At 40.2% G+C, this 14,403-nt stretch overlaps 1 protein-coding gene and 3 long non-coding RNA genes across 4 annotated transcripts in view; 3 read left to right on the forward strand and 1 right to left on the reverse strand.

The window, feature by feature from the left end:
• The window catches only part of LOC118279635 (dymeclin), a 135,701-nt gene that overhangs the window by 82,583 nt on the left and 38,715 nt on the right, over nt 1-14,403 (reverse strand). The window lies entirely within an intron of this gene.
• Nucleotides 40-1,233, forward strand: LOC118279684 (uncharacterized). Its single transcript, XR_004784014.2, has 2 exons — nt 40-333; nt 1,043-1,233. It is a non-coding gene; the product is annotated as an uncharacterized LOC118279684 (long non-coding RNA).
• On the forward strand, nt 2,177-3,089 carry LOC126912122 (uncharacterized). The gene is made up of 2 exons (XR_007706765.1): nt 2,177-2,289; nt 2,922-3,089. It is a non-coding gene; the product is annotated as an uncharacterized LOC126912122 (long non-coding RNA).
• On the forward strand, nt 4,202-7,740 carry LOC118279677 (uncharacterized). The gene is made up of 2 exons (XR_007706757.1): nt 4,202-6,131; nt 7,501-7,740. It is a non-coding gene; the product is annotated as an uncharacterized LOC118279677 (long non-coding RNA).

Here is a 14,403-nt window from a genome sequence, read left to right on the forward strand (position 1 = left end):
CAAACTTATAACACCCCTCTTTTTGCGTCGGGGGTTAAAAAAACTCTTCCCGTATCGTTTGTTATGTTATCTAGAAACCGTGCACTTGATATGTATACCCCCTTTTTGTTACACCGTGTATAAGACCTAATTAACATAAAATAAGGAAAACCTGAATACCCACGATGCCACAACAGAAACGACAAATTTAATTTATTTGAGGACGACATTATAAGATCATCTTTTATAATAACAACTCGTGCGCAGCTAAATAAATCATGAAGATACTTTTTAATTTGTTTCTAATCTTCGTGCTAAGCATTGTGTTGACAAGTGCGCGAACGAATAAACGCGGTAACTAACGTTTCTAATAAAATAATTTGGTTTTTCATAGTGTTTGTATGAACGAAAAAGTTATGTTTGCGGTTTTTGAAAATGTATTATTTCTTAATAAAACCGGCCAAGTGCGAGTCCGACTCGCCCATGAAGGATTCCGTAGCAGCAAGTAGATGACATAATATAAAAGTTATAAAATAACTTGGTTTTGCATAGTGTTTGTATGAACGACAAAGTTATATTTGCGGTTTTTGAAAATGTATTATTTCTTAAAAACTAATAGTGATATATCGTTCAAACCAATTTTCGTTGGTAGTTTCCATTGAAGTCTACAGCATATATTTTTTTTTTAGTTTTCTCACTCTCTTATTTTAAAAGTTAGAGGGGGCACTAACTTTCAAACGATTGATTTTGTCGAAAAATGGTTTTAGAAACCTTAATGTCTTTTTTAAAGTCCTATCTTTATATATGTTACCAGTTGTTCCATGTATGGAGTGCCCCCCTAAAATGTTTAAATTAATTATATTTTATCGGACGAACGGACGGACAGACGGACAGACAGACAGACATGACGAATCTATAAGGGTTCCGTTTTTTTCCATTTGGCTACGGAACCCTAAAAATTACAGATTCGAAATTCAAATGTAATATTTTTTCTTTTTAAGTGTAACAGTATTTATGGCCAGACTAAGTAGTTAGTTACAGTTTAATGTTGTTTTTTTTTTAGGTAGGCGTCCGGCCGTTCAGAAATGTGCGCACCGGACGGCACCGGCATCAAGTGTACACCACTCATACCACAGACGAAATACAAAGATATTTTGACAAAACAAAAAAACGAAAATTATCAAAACGGCGCGGACATGGAAACGAAAATCTGAAAATTAGTTTTAATTTTAAATAAATATTTGGGCAACATAACACTATGATTTTATTTTAAAAGCCTCCTATTTAGCTGATAAAGAAAAAATATATATTTGTTTTTGAGAATTTTGTAAATAATTTTACGTTTCTGGATAGCTAATAAACCAAGGATTTTTCTAATAGTTTGTACGCTTAGTGTCATATATTTTTTTTGAAATACACCCAGTTTTCTATTGACCAAATTAGTGACACAAAACAAAATTTGATAAGAAATTACTTGCTATTTTAAAACGAATGATATTTCTGCAATTATTAGTATTTATAAATGATAACTGATGTATTGGCAACTGATTAAAACTAAAACTACTAAAATCCAACCTGTATTTTTTTATTTATTGATGTTTTTGTAATCAATTCGGGATTTTTTAACAAAACCAAAAATGTTGAATATCTCAGAAACTAGCCACTTTCCGCCCAAGGACCTCAGGGCTAATTTTGTAGGAAATTAGTTGTATTATCACCTCCCGAGAGGAATACGTCGAATTCAAAGTCACCCTGTATAATTTCTCTTACAATTTCAATTTAATTGAGTTTCAGATATTTCGGTAACGTTGTATGCGTCATGATCACGGATGACGCGTTTTAAGTTTTAATTATATTACTAGTGACATAACAGTTCAAAACTTATAAGTTTGACTGCACGGTTGGTGCGGTGGCTGGGCAACTGGCTGCCGCGCAACGGGTAGCGGGTTCGATTCCCGCACGGAGCAACTCTTTGTGTGATCCACAAATTGTTGTTTCGGGTCTGGGTATCATGTGCATGTGAACTTGTATGGTGATACCTAACTCTAAGAAAAAAAATAGCTGGTGAAAAACAAATCAGGTTTTATATATATTATATAAGACCTAATTAGCATAAAATATGAAAAAGCTAAATATCAACGATGCCACAACAGAAATATCAAATTTAATTTATTTGAGGACGCCATTACAAGATCATCTTTTATATAAACAACTCGTGCGCAGCTAAGTAAATCATGAAGATAATTTTTAATTTGTTTCTAATGCTCGTGCTAAGCATTGTGTTGACGAGTGCGCGACTGTTTTACCGCGGTAAGTAACGTTTCTCTTCCTCTTTTTTAACAATAAGTAGTTTTATTATAACTTTCGTGAGACATACTAAATTACACACACACACAACGTCACGCCTTTTATCCCCGAAGGGGTAGGCAGAGGTGCACATGCACATTACGGCACGTAATGCCGTTATACAATGTACACCCACTTTTCACCATTTTGTGTTATAAGTCCCTACTACATACTAAATTAATATTCTAATAAAGCAACGCGACGTCACGCCTTTTATCCCCGAAGGGGTAGGCAGAGGTGCACTTTACGGCACGTCATGCCTCTATACAATGTACACCCACTTGTCACCATTTGTGTTATAAGTCCCATGTAATAGGGTGTGAGCCTATTGCCATATACTGGACACAATTCCAGACTCCGTGCTACTACTGAGATATTTTTGACCAACGAGGCAGTCAGTAATATTTTATTGTACGTGAATATTTTATTGTATTGAGAAGCCGAAATAGTTTAAGTTCGACACTTGGAAGAAATGTCATGTCACAAAATACCACACATTTAGGTTAAACTGAGAACCTCCTCTTTTGAAGTCGGTTAATAAATAAATAAATAGGGGTAATTTTTCCCTAGTGACGTTATGTTTCTTTGTCTTTCAGGGAGCCACACTCCCGGTAGGTATATGTTAAAACAAGCATCAAGCATAGATCACCATTACCACGGATAACGTGGAGGATAACCAATGATATCTTGACAATAAATTTGCAGACATGGAACTGAAAATCTGAAAATTATTTTAACTCTTAATAAATATGTGATTAACATAACATCACGTTTTTATTTTAAAACCCTATTATTTGGCCGCAAACGAGAAAATGGATCATGGTAATTGGCGCCGTCCATGGACACCCGCACCCGCAACACCAGAGGAGTTGTAAGTGCAAGTGTGTAGTCAGCGTTTTGGTTATTGGAGGATTAGGCCTCCGGTAATCGCAGTCATGCTAGCTAAGGAGTAGGCGGGACGCGTGAAGGCGAACATCCTCACGCCCCAACGCAAGAACACTCCGGGAGTCAGGGATCGTGCGAGGATCTCCGGCCAAGGTAAGTAAGGGTCTGTGGACGGAGAGCAAGGGTAGCTCACTGCCCTTTTTTTTTGAGTAGGGAAAATCATCCAATGACTTCTCTCGTCTTGGGCGAGGCGAGAGGGAGTGTCACACTCTTACTGACTAAAAACCACCTCGTTCCTACTCCTGCTTTTCGAACCAGAGCCCCGGTAAACCCGCTAGGTAGTCCGCAGCTCTGGATCAGGCATCAGCCCTACTGGGCCCCATCTGTGGTGGTCTGATGGCTCTTTGAGGCGCGCGCGGAACGCGACGCGCCGCACGCACGGGAGCTCACTGCCCTACCAGAACCAAACCCCAGTACGGCACGTCGCGTTCCGCACGCGCTTCCAAGAGTCATCAGACCACCACAGATGGGGCCCAGTATGGCTAAGTGCCAACCAGGTGCTCCGGACTATCTAGCGGTTTTATTGGGGCTCCGGCTCGAAAAGCGGGAGAAGGAACGGGGTGGTTTTTAGTCAGTAAGAGTCTGACACTCCCTCTCGCCTCGCCCAAGGCGGGAGAAGTCATTAAATTTTTCTTCCTCATGTCCCTTCCCCCTCCCGTTATACATACCTCCCCTTATATCTATGATATGACCCCCTTATGTCATAAGAAAGAGAAATAATATGGCATTAAAGGTCAAATAGGTCAAATTAAAATCGCTAAATATAAAAAAATTGTGTCAAATCTTGTAGTAAAAATTGCAAATGTATCCGGAGTTGCGGACAACGTAAAAGGTTACCGGGGCTCCGGCTTAAAGCAGGAGAAGAAACGAACCACCCGTTTCTAGTCAGTAAAAGAGTCTGACATTCCCTCTCGTTTCATCCAAGGCGGGAGAAGACATTGGATGATTTTTCCCCCTCAAAAAAGGGTTACAAATGTGGGGGAGGAGTGAGTTTCCCGTAACCTCACTCACACAGCGACTCCAGCCGGTTTCTGAGAGGTCGTGGCACTTCTTCTAAATATATCAAATTATTTATGAGTTTAGTAACAGAAACATAATCACATGTGAAATAGGGCCGTAGAGCATATACACGGTGTAACAAAAAGGGGGTATACATATCAAGTGCACGGTTTCTATATAACATAACAAACGATACGGGAAGGGTTTTTTAAACTCATGTTTTCATGGAACGAAGTTATGAATTTACCAATACTCTTTATTTTTTTATTTTTCATGCGAATTAAAATTAGGTAGATAGGTACTAGGCAATCAGATTTACAGAAGAAATGTTTCGTAATTAGCGAGTGACCCCTGTAGTGTTGTGACACGTTTGTATGATTTATAAAATCAAGAACCATGCGACACCAAGTATTTGGTACCAATTTTTTTTAAACGTATTTTAAGTTGAAACTTTGTGTAGAGATTCTATTCAACCTGTATTCTCCAGTGCTTGTTGATGTATATGGGTATTTTGTTATACGCTGTATATATGAAAATATTAACAAAAAACCCACACAGGGCCGGATTAGGGCGTCAGGTAAGAAGAGAAGTGTGGACACACGACTCTCTTATTGACTCAACTACATGAACCCACTCGACCGGAGTAAAACCACGGCCTCACAGAAAACCGACGTGAAACAACGCTTGCGTTGTGTGAGTGAGGTTACCGGAGGCCCAATTACTCCTCTTCCGAAACTTCCCAATCCTCGATTCCCCAACAACCCTTTAATTCCTAACCAATTGTAACGTTTCTGGTGTTTCGGGTGTCTATGGCCGGCGGCGATTGCTTACCCAGGTGATCCATCTGCTCTTTTATCGGCTTATACAATAAAACATACATCACAGATAAATACTGATTTTGACTGCACAGTTGGCACGGTGGCTGGGCTACTGGCTGCCGTGCAACGTGTCGTGGGTTCGATTCCCGCACGGAACAACACTTTGTGTGATCCACAGATTGTTGTTCCGAGTCTGGGTGTCATGTGTATGTGAACTTGTATGTTTGTAAACGCACCCACGACACAGGAGAAAATCCTAACGTGGGGTAACGTCTTTTTTTTAAAAAACCACCCCGTTCTATCTCCTGCCCTACGACAGGCCTCCTGTAGTACCATCCGCGGTCCTATTGGATCCCATTCGTGATAGTCTAACGCGCCAAAAGCCAATCGATTTTCTACATTTACACTTACATTCTACGACGGCCAGATGTTTTTTTTTTTATGAAACACGCGCCGGTAAACGAGCAGACGTATCACCTGATGGTAAGCAATCGCCGCCGCCCATGGACACTTAAAACACCAGAGGCGTTACAAGTGCGTTACCGGCTTTTTGGGGCTAAGGGTTGTTCGGGAATCAGGGATTGGGAAGATTGGGAAGGGGGGAATTGGGCCTCCGGTAACCTCACTCACACAACGAAACGTTGTTTCACGTTGGTTTTCTGTGAAGCCGCGGTATCACTCCGGTCGAGCCGGCCCAGCAGTGCCGAAGCATGGCTCTCCCACCGATAAATAATCATCTTAACACATGGCAATTATTAGTATCACCTTAACGCTTGGCAGTTCAAATGCTGCCCTGGCCATTTTACTACCATAGGTACCATAGGTCTTATGATACCAATTACCATAAAACAAGGAAAACCTGAATAACAACGACGCTATAACAGAAACATAAAATTTATTTTATCTGTGAACGCCATTACAAGATCATCTTTTATATAAACAACTCGTGCGCAGCTAAAGAAACCATGAAGATAATTTTTAAATTGTTTCTGATTTTCGCGCTAAGCATTGCGTTAATAAATGCGCAAAAATCTGGAGGAAAAGGTAAGCGACTTTCACCTATATTTGTTTATTTCTTGTAAAAACATATGTTTAACATAAGAAAAATAAATTTAACATATTTTATTAACGGGAGTAAGAAATTTAAGGGGTCGTTGGGTAATCGGGGATTGGGAAGATTGGGAATGGTGGATAATTGGGCCTCCGGTAGCCTCACTTACACAAGGCAAGCGTTGTATCACGTCGGTTTTCTGTTAGGCATTCGTGCCTAAGCATGGCTCAACCCCCACTTAAATGCTTCAAATATAAAGTCTTTGGTTCTGTGAAATCATATCCATGCCTGTGATCAAAGGAGGATTCAAATCCTGGTCCCACCTTCCAATAGCTATATGTGTAACTTTTTTTACCCAAGCCTTACTTTGTTACCTTATCAAGAAAAATCCTAGTATTTTATTTATGAAACACGCCGGTAATCGAGCAGCCGTATTACCTGATGGTAAGCAATCGCCGCCGCCCATGGACACTTGAAACACCAGAGGCGTTACAAATGCGTTGCCGGCTTTTTGGGAGTTAGGAATTTAAGGGTTGTAGTTCGGGAATCGGAGAGAGAGGGGAATTGGGCCTCCGGTAACCTCACTCACACAACGAAACGAAACACAACGCAAGCGTTGTTTCACGTCGGTTTTCTGTGAGGCCGTGGTATCACTCCGGTCGATCCATACTACGTGTATAAATCACAAATGCAATTATGACGTAAAAATGGCTACTACCTCCTAATTGGCTACTGATAAAACTACCATGTTTAATAAAGAATAACTCTGAACGGGCTAAGATTTGGAACTTGGCGCCGTAGGAACTTTTATTTATTCAGTTCAACATTACCTATCCAATGATGTAACACACATAGCTATTGGAAGTGGGACCAAGTGTCTAGGAAGTGGGAAAAAATGGCATCCTCCTACATAGTTTAAGGTCATCATATACAATGTGATAGGTGTGGGACTTCTAGCCCGTTAAGGCTGAGTACTACATCTAATTTTATCGACAAAAAAAATAATATGGGGGGTTGAACCCCCAATTGAAAATATTAAAAAATAGCGATTTTTTCGGTAAAAATAATTAATTTTTTATCTCCCCAAAACATTATCAAACATATGAAAAAAGTAGTGAATTAGTTAGCCAAGGTTATTAGCTACCGTTTGTCGTTATTTTTTGTTTCTACGACGCATATAACCTTTGATATCACATAAAGTACAAAAAATATTAAAATAGCCATAATTTTTAGGGGGAGGGTGTTCAACACCCCATATTTTTTTTTGACGATAAAATTAGATGTAGAACTCAGCCTTAACGGGTTAGAAGTCTCACCCCTATCACATTGTATAGTGATGTAATGTTATTTTCTTATTTTTAGGAAAGCCACGTTACGGATACGGAGATGGTCACTTCGGTGGTGGGCACCTACCAGCATCATGGATAAAACGATCTTACAGCCGACAACGTGGAGGATAACCAATATCTTCTTCTCTATTCTGTGATAACCAACGATATCTTGACAATAAATTAAATAACAAACATAATTATCACAATGGCGGACATGGAACTGAAAATCTGAAAATAATTTTAACTCTTAATAAATATTTGGGTAACATAACATGACGGTTTTATTTTAAAAGCCTCGTATTTGATCGCAAACTAGAAAATGGATCATCTGATGAGAAAATGGATCGTCATTGGACACCCGCAGCACCAGAGGAGTTAATTATTATGTTATCGGCTTACTCACGTAATTTTTGACGAGAAACAGTAGCAGCGCGACAATCGCCGCGTCGTGTGTCACGGAATGCTGCTCATGAACATGAGCCTCTAGCATGGCTTGAAACTAGTCGAGTTCCTCGTAAAAATTACGTGAGTAAGCCAGAAGTTACAATAAAACCAGAGGAGTTGCAAGGGCAAGTGTGTTGTCAGCGTTTTGGTGATTGGAGAGTAATGATATGGGAGGATTAGCCCTCCGGTAGTCGCAGTCATGTTGGCTAAGGAGAAGGCGGGACGAGTGAGGGAACTAACATCCTCACGCCCCAGCCGTCGCGAGACACTCCGGGCGCCATGACTGCGGATAGCCGAGCAAGGATAGCTCGTCGCCCGACCAGGGGCCTTAGTCTGCTATTACAAACTAGACCAGTGCCTAAGGCATGTAGTGTTACGTACGCGCCTCAAATACTACCACAGGTAGGGTCCAGTAGAGCTGATGCCGACTCGGAGCTGCGGCCTACCTAGCGGGTTACCGGGGCTCCGGCTCGAAAAGCAGGAGTAGGAACGGGATGGTTTTTAGTCAGTAAGAGACCGGCACTCCCTTTCACCTCACCCAAGGCGGGAGAAGTCACTGGATGATTTTCCCACCTCAAAAAAAAAACAAAAATAAAAAAAAAATAGGTAGGGTCCAGTAGAGCTGATGCCGACTCGGAGCTGCCGACGGCCTAACGTGTTATCGGGGTTCCGGCTAGAAACGCAGAAGTAGGAACGGGATGGTTTTTAGTCAGTAAGAGACCGGCACTCCCTTTCACCTCGTCCTAGGCGGGAGAAGTCAGTGGATGAATTTTTCCCCACAAAAAAGACTCCGGTAACCTCACTCACACAACGCAAGCGTTGTTTCACGTCGGTTTTCTGTGAGGCCATGGTATCACTCCGGTCGAACCGGCCCATTCGTGCCGAAACTTGACTCGTTTACATTAAGAGTATCTCATCATGCAAGTGCGTGATAAAATATAAAGATTTCCATAAATATTGCATTGATATTACGTAAGTATCTATTTATATACATAAGGATAATGGAACAAATACATAATTATACATATGAACTTAATTAAGTATGTAAGTACATAAAATAAGGCTGCGCGGTAAGTGCAATGGCGCGGGTTACATATAATACTAGCTACTTCCGCGCGGTTTCACCCGCTCTGCTTGGCTCCTATTGGTCATAGCGTGATGTTTTATAGCCTATAGCCTTCCCCGATGAATCACTATTCAACACAAAAAAAAAATTCTAATCGGACCAGTAGATCCGGAGATTAGCGCGTTCAAACAAACAAACAAACTCTTCAGGTTTATAATAGTAGTATTAGTATAGATAGGTAGAGTGCAATCGACTGCAAGGATGGCGCAGTGGCCGGGCTACTGGCTGCCGCGCAACGTGTAGCGGGTTCGATTACCGCACGGAGCAACTCTTTGTGTGATCCACAAATTGTTGTTCCGAGTCTGGGTGTTATGTGCATGTGAACTTGTATCTTTGTAAACGCACTCACGGCACAGGAGAAAAACCTATGGTGAGGCAACGTTTTTAAAAATGAAAAAGAAAAAAAAAACGGTGTGGTAAAAAAAATTGGTACCAAATACTTGGTGTCGTATGGTTCTTGATTTTATAAATCATACAAACATATCACAACACTACAGGGGTCACTCGCTAATTACGAAACATTTCTTCTGTAAATTGAATCGCCTAATACCAAGTTCTACCTAATTTTGTTGTTCGGTTTCTGGAATTTTATGTACATATTGGAAAAATTAATAACTTCGTTCTATGAAAACATGAGTTTCAAAAACACTTCCCGTAGCGTTTGTTATGTTGTCTAGAAACCGTACACTTAATATCGTCGCCCTCCCCGCTAACTGTCGTATCTCACAAACCGACGTATCTGCACTGACATTTAATAGATACCTTAGGGCTTTAGGGCGACTACAAAATTAAAGAATAAGCCAAGACCTGTATAAAAAAACATTTTAATTCATTGATAAAGCCACAAATAACGCGTCTACAGTAATTTAACTGCAACGCCCGACCGAAAAACGGTTGCCCTGGAGAAACATCAATTTGTAGTTAGGACAGTTAGCCGGGGTGACGATATGTATACCCCTTTTTGCTACACCGTGTATACTATATTCCTTAAATACTATAAACAGTAATAAAACTTCTTCGTTGACCGAAACGTATTTTATTATGTAAATGATGTCTCATACAGCTATAAAACATTCGAGTATTGGTTAAAATGGTCAGTAAGTAGGCGCGAGTATAATATGAAGGTCCTTTACTTAATATTATTAAGTTTCTTATTCATCACGACAATGGCTAAAGGTAAGATATTATATTTATGTAAATTCTATATACACTTATGATTTGACTTGGATTTTAAGAGCTTTTTACTATGGTGGTCTCATTGCAAATATTATGCTTAAAATGAAACGAGACGTGATATATTTTTAAACGACACTTGTATAAATACTTAAATGTGGCGGAAGATAAAAAAGGTATGAAGTTATGTACAAAGTCATGAGTTTATTTACTCATATACACTAGTATATGAGTAAATAAACTCATTACTATTTTGAAGAAGCGAAGCCTATGGCATATACTAGTATCTGCCATCGGCTTCGCTCACCTTACGAAGTTAATATGTTTACACTATAGCCTTTCCTAATAAACGATATCCAACACTCAAGTTTATTTATTTTTTTATGGTATAAGCCTGCAAACGAACACACGGATCACCTGATGGTAAGCAATCGCCGCCGCCCATGGACTTTTGGGACTCCAGAGGCGTTACAAGTGCGTTGCCGGCCTTTGGCGGGTTAGAAATTTTAGGGTTGTTGGGGAATCGGGGATTGGGAAGATTGGGAAGGGGGGAATCGGGCCTCCGGTAACCTCACTCACAAAACGCAAGCGTTGTTTCACGTCGATTTTCTGTGAGACCGTGGTATCACTCCGGTCGAGCCGGCCCATTCATGCCGAAGCATGGCTCTCCCACACTTAAATGTCAAACAAAACCTATTTTATTGTATTGTAACTTTCGTGAGACATACATAATAAAGTGTGTCGCGGAATGCTGCTCTTGAATATGAGCCTCTAGAATCGCTTGAAACTAGTCGAGTTCCTCGTCAAAACATTACGTGAGTAAGCCGATAATATAATAATTAAATCCTATTTTATTTTCCAGAACCGACATCCGACAATCCGACAGACCGTCCACCAACAACGCCGCGTCCATTCATACCAGCATCAAAACTCGAATATCTATATAACCACAAAAATATACCAGATGCCTACAACAGTTATCAATGAAGACACAACTGTGTAATTTTATTATAACTTTCGACACTCTTAGACATACATACTAAATTCATTATTATTAGCTTACTCACGTAACTGTTTGAAGAGGAACTCGACTAGTTAACTCAGATGCATGGTTGACCTTGGCAAATGTACTGTCTTAAACGCTGATGGTGTCGCATAAAACACTTGATGGGTTAAACCCGTTGTCCGTAGTCAAACGCAGCTTAATTCCGGATCAGGCATCAGCCCTACTGGGCCCCAGCTGTGGTGGTCTGATGGCTTTTAAAATGCACGCACGGGTCTATTTTTTTTTTTTTTTTTTCAGGTGGAAAATCATCCAATGACTTCGGGCGCCTTGGGCGAGGCGAGAGGGATGTCAGACTCTTACTGTCTAAAAACCACCCCGTTTCTACTCCTGCCCGTAAGCCTAAGCCCCGGTAAACCCGCTAGGTAGTCCGCAGCTCCGGATTAGCCATCAGCCCTACTGGGCCCCATCTGAAGTGGTCCTGATGGCTCTTTGAGGCGCGCGCAGAATCTACGCCCGCACGCACGCATCTGATTCTGGTCGGGCGGCGAGCTACCCTTGCTCGCCGTCCGCAGACACACTTAAAATGGCCGGAGATCGTACGCGCGATCCCCGACGCCCAGTGTCTTCGCACGGCTGGGGCGTGAATAGGTTCGTATTCTCACGCGCCCCGCTTCCTCCTTGCTAGCATGACTCTTCGCTAGACAAGGAGACGGCATCCCAGCCCCCCTCGCTCCGCACCATGGCTTGTACCAATGCAGGACGCGAGAGGTCACCGTCGCCGACCACATCCCTTCAAGCCATGCTAGAGGCTCATATTCATGAGCAGCATTCCGCGACACACGACGCGGCGATTGTCGCGCTGCTACTAGTTCCTCTAGACTGGTTTCTCGTCAAAACATTACGTGAGTAAGCCGATAACATAATAATTAATACAACTGTGTACATTATTCTAAGAGATTACAACTTAACACTAGCTTCTGTCATTTTGTTATTCAAGAGCATAATCTACCCCTGTTCCAAACTGCATCCCGATCCCTTTAGCCGTTTTGACGTGATTGAGTGACAAACATACACATTAAAATTTATAATATTACTAGCGATCCGCCCCAGCTTCGCATGGGTGCAATGGTGATATATTATGCACGTGTTATACATATAAACCTTCCTCTTGAATCACTCTACCTATTACAAAAAACCACATCAAAATCCGTTGCGTAATTTTAAAGATTTAAGCATACAGACAAACAGACAAAAACAGTGACTTTGTTTTATACTATGTAGTGATATAGTAAGATTAAATCATAGTGCGAATCGGATAATTCCTTTTTTGCTGTGTTCTATGAAGTCAAAGTAGACTAAAAAAAGGTTAAATTCGCTGGGAAAGTCACGGAACAGTAAACAAGATTACCTGAGCAACGATCCTAATTAAAAATTAAAAATCTACGTAGTCAATTAGGTAACGGAAAAAAGCCCAGTAGTACTTTAGCCGACTCGGGAATCGAACTCGAGACTCCTTGTCCGGCAGTCGTACTAACGAGGCAGTCATTGATGTTATTCTACGAGCCAATTATAATATTAGCTGCGTATAAAAAAAGTAGGTAAGACCTGAATAAAATAAAAACACCACCTGTACATAAGCTTCAAGTTTGTATATAAGAAGCGCAACTAAAGACCTCTCCTCACTTAATGCATTACAAGTGCAACGTGCAACAGTGTACACTTAAAGAATTGTATAAAAATGAGACATTTACTTGTATTGCTCTTAATCTTCTGTATATACAATGTAACGATTGCTGACAAGACGACTGATAACGAACCAAGCCCTGTAGATGATCAAGGTGAATATAAATATTTATTTATTTATCTACACTAATATTATAAATCTATACTAATATTATAAATAGGGAATGTTTGTAAGTTTGTATGTAATGGGTAATCTCTGGAACTAATGATCAAATTCTAAAAATTATTTCCCTGATAGAAAGCTACATTATTTCTGAGTGCTATGGGCTATAAATTATTTTTATAACATGTATTTTAACCAAGCAATCACAACTTTTGTCTAGCAAGTCGGACAGAAGTAGCTTATAAAACAGAATAATATGCATGCGCTGGGACTAACCTTAAGCAAACAAGAGAATTTCGGCGCCGAGTGTGATCTATGGAAAAAAGAAATTTTCCGCGGACGAAGTCGCGGGCAGAAGCTAGTTTAACAATAAGCACACCAACAGCAGTCACCCACATTTTCAATTAACATAACCAACAATATAATGACATTCCAGTAACCATGGAAATAACAGGTATGCATAACATTTAACGCATGGGTGTCAGAGACTAAAATAATATATAATTATACAATAACTACTTCAATCACTCTATTTAATTATAACTAGCAAACCCGGCGAACTCCGTTTCGCTACAAAGGATTTTCCCTATTTTCTTGCTTTTCTCTTGAACATTTTCCGAAATTTTCTTATACCTCACGGAGCCCGAGACATTTCCAACGAATACAAAACCGTGGAAATCGGTTCGTACGTTCTGTAGTTATAGCATCAGGAAGGAAAACTCGACTTATTTTTTTACACAACCTATACTATACAATGTGATAGGGGTGAGACTTCTAACCCGTTAAGGCTGAGTACTACATCTAATTTTATCGACAAAAGTCGGGGGTCGAAGGGGTCGAATCCCCTCCCCCTAAAAATTATGGCTATTTTAATATTTTTTTTACTTTTTTTGATATCAAAGGCTGTATGCGTCGTAGAAACAAAAAAAAAACGACAAACGGTAGCTAATAACCTTGGCTAACTAATTCATTACTTTTTTCATATGTTTGATAATGTTTTGGTGAGAAAAAAAAATCATTTGTGAATTATTTTTACCGAAAAAATCACTATTTTTCAATATTTTCAATTAGGGGTTCAACCCCCATATTATTGTTTTTGTCGATAAAATTAGATGTAGAACTCAGCCTTAACAGGTTAGAAGTCCCACCCCTATCACATTGTATAATACTTATCTACATTCTGTACATACAGGATGTTTTTGATGGTATATCTTAATATACCACCAAAAACAGGAGAATAGGTAGGCGTGCTCCATCGTAGGCCGCATCATCACTTACCATCAGGCGAGATAGCGGCCAAATGTCGACCCAACGTATGAAAATAAATAAAAAAAGTAGG

Source organism: Spodoptera frugiperda, chromosome 22, assembly GCF_023101765.2.
Source record: "Spodoptera frugiperda isolate SF20-4 chromosome 22, AGI-APGP_CSIRO_Sfru_2.0, whole genome shotgun sequence".
NCBI classification, from domain to species: domain Eukaryota; kingdom Metazoa; phylum Arthropoda; class Insecta; order Lepidoptera; family Noctuidae; genus Spodoptera; species Spodoptera frugiperda.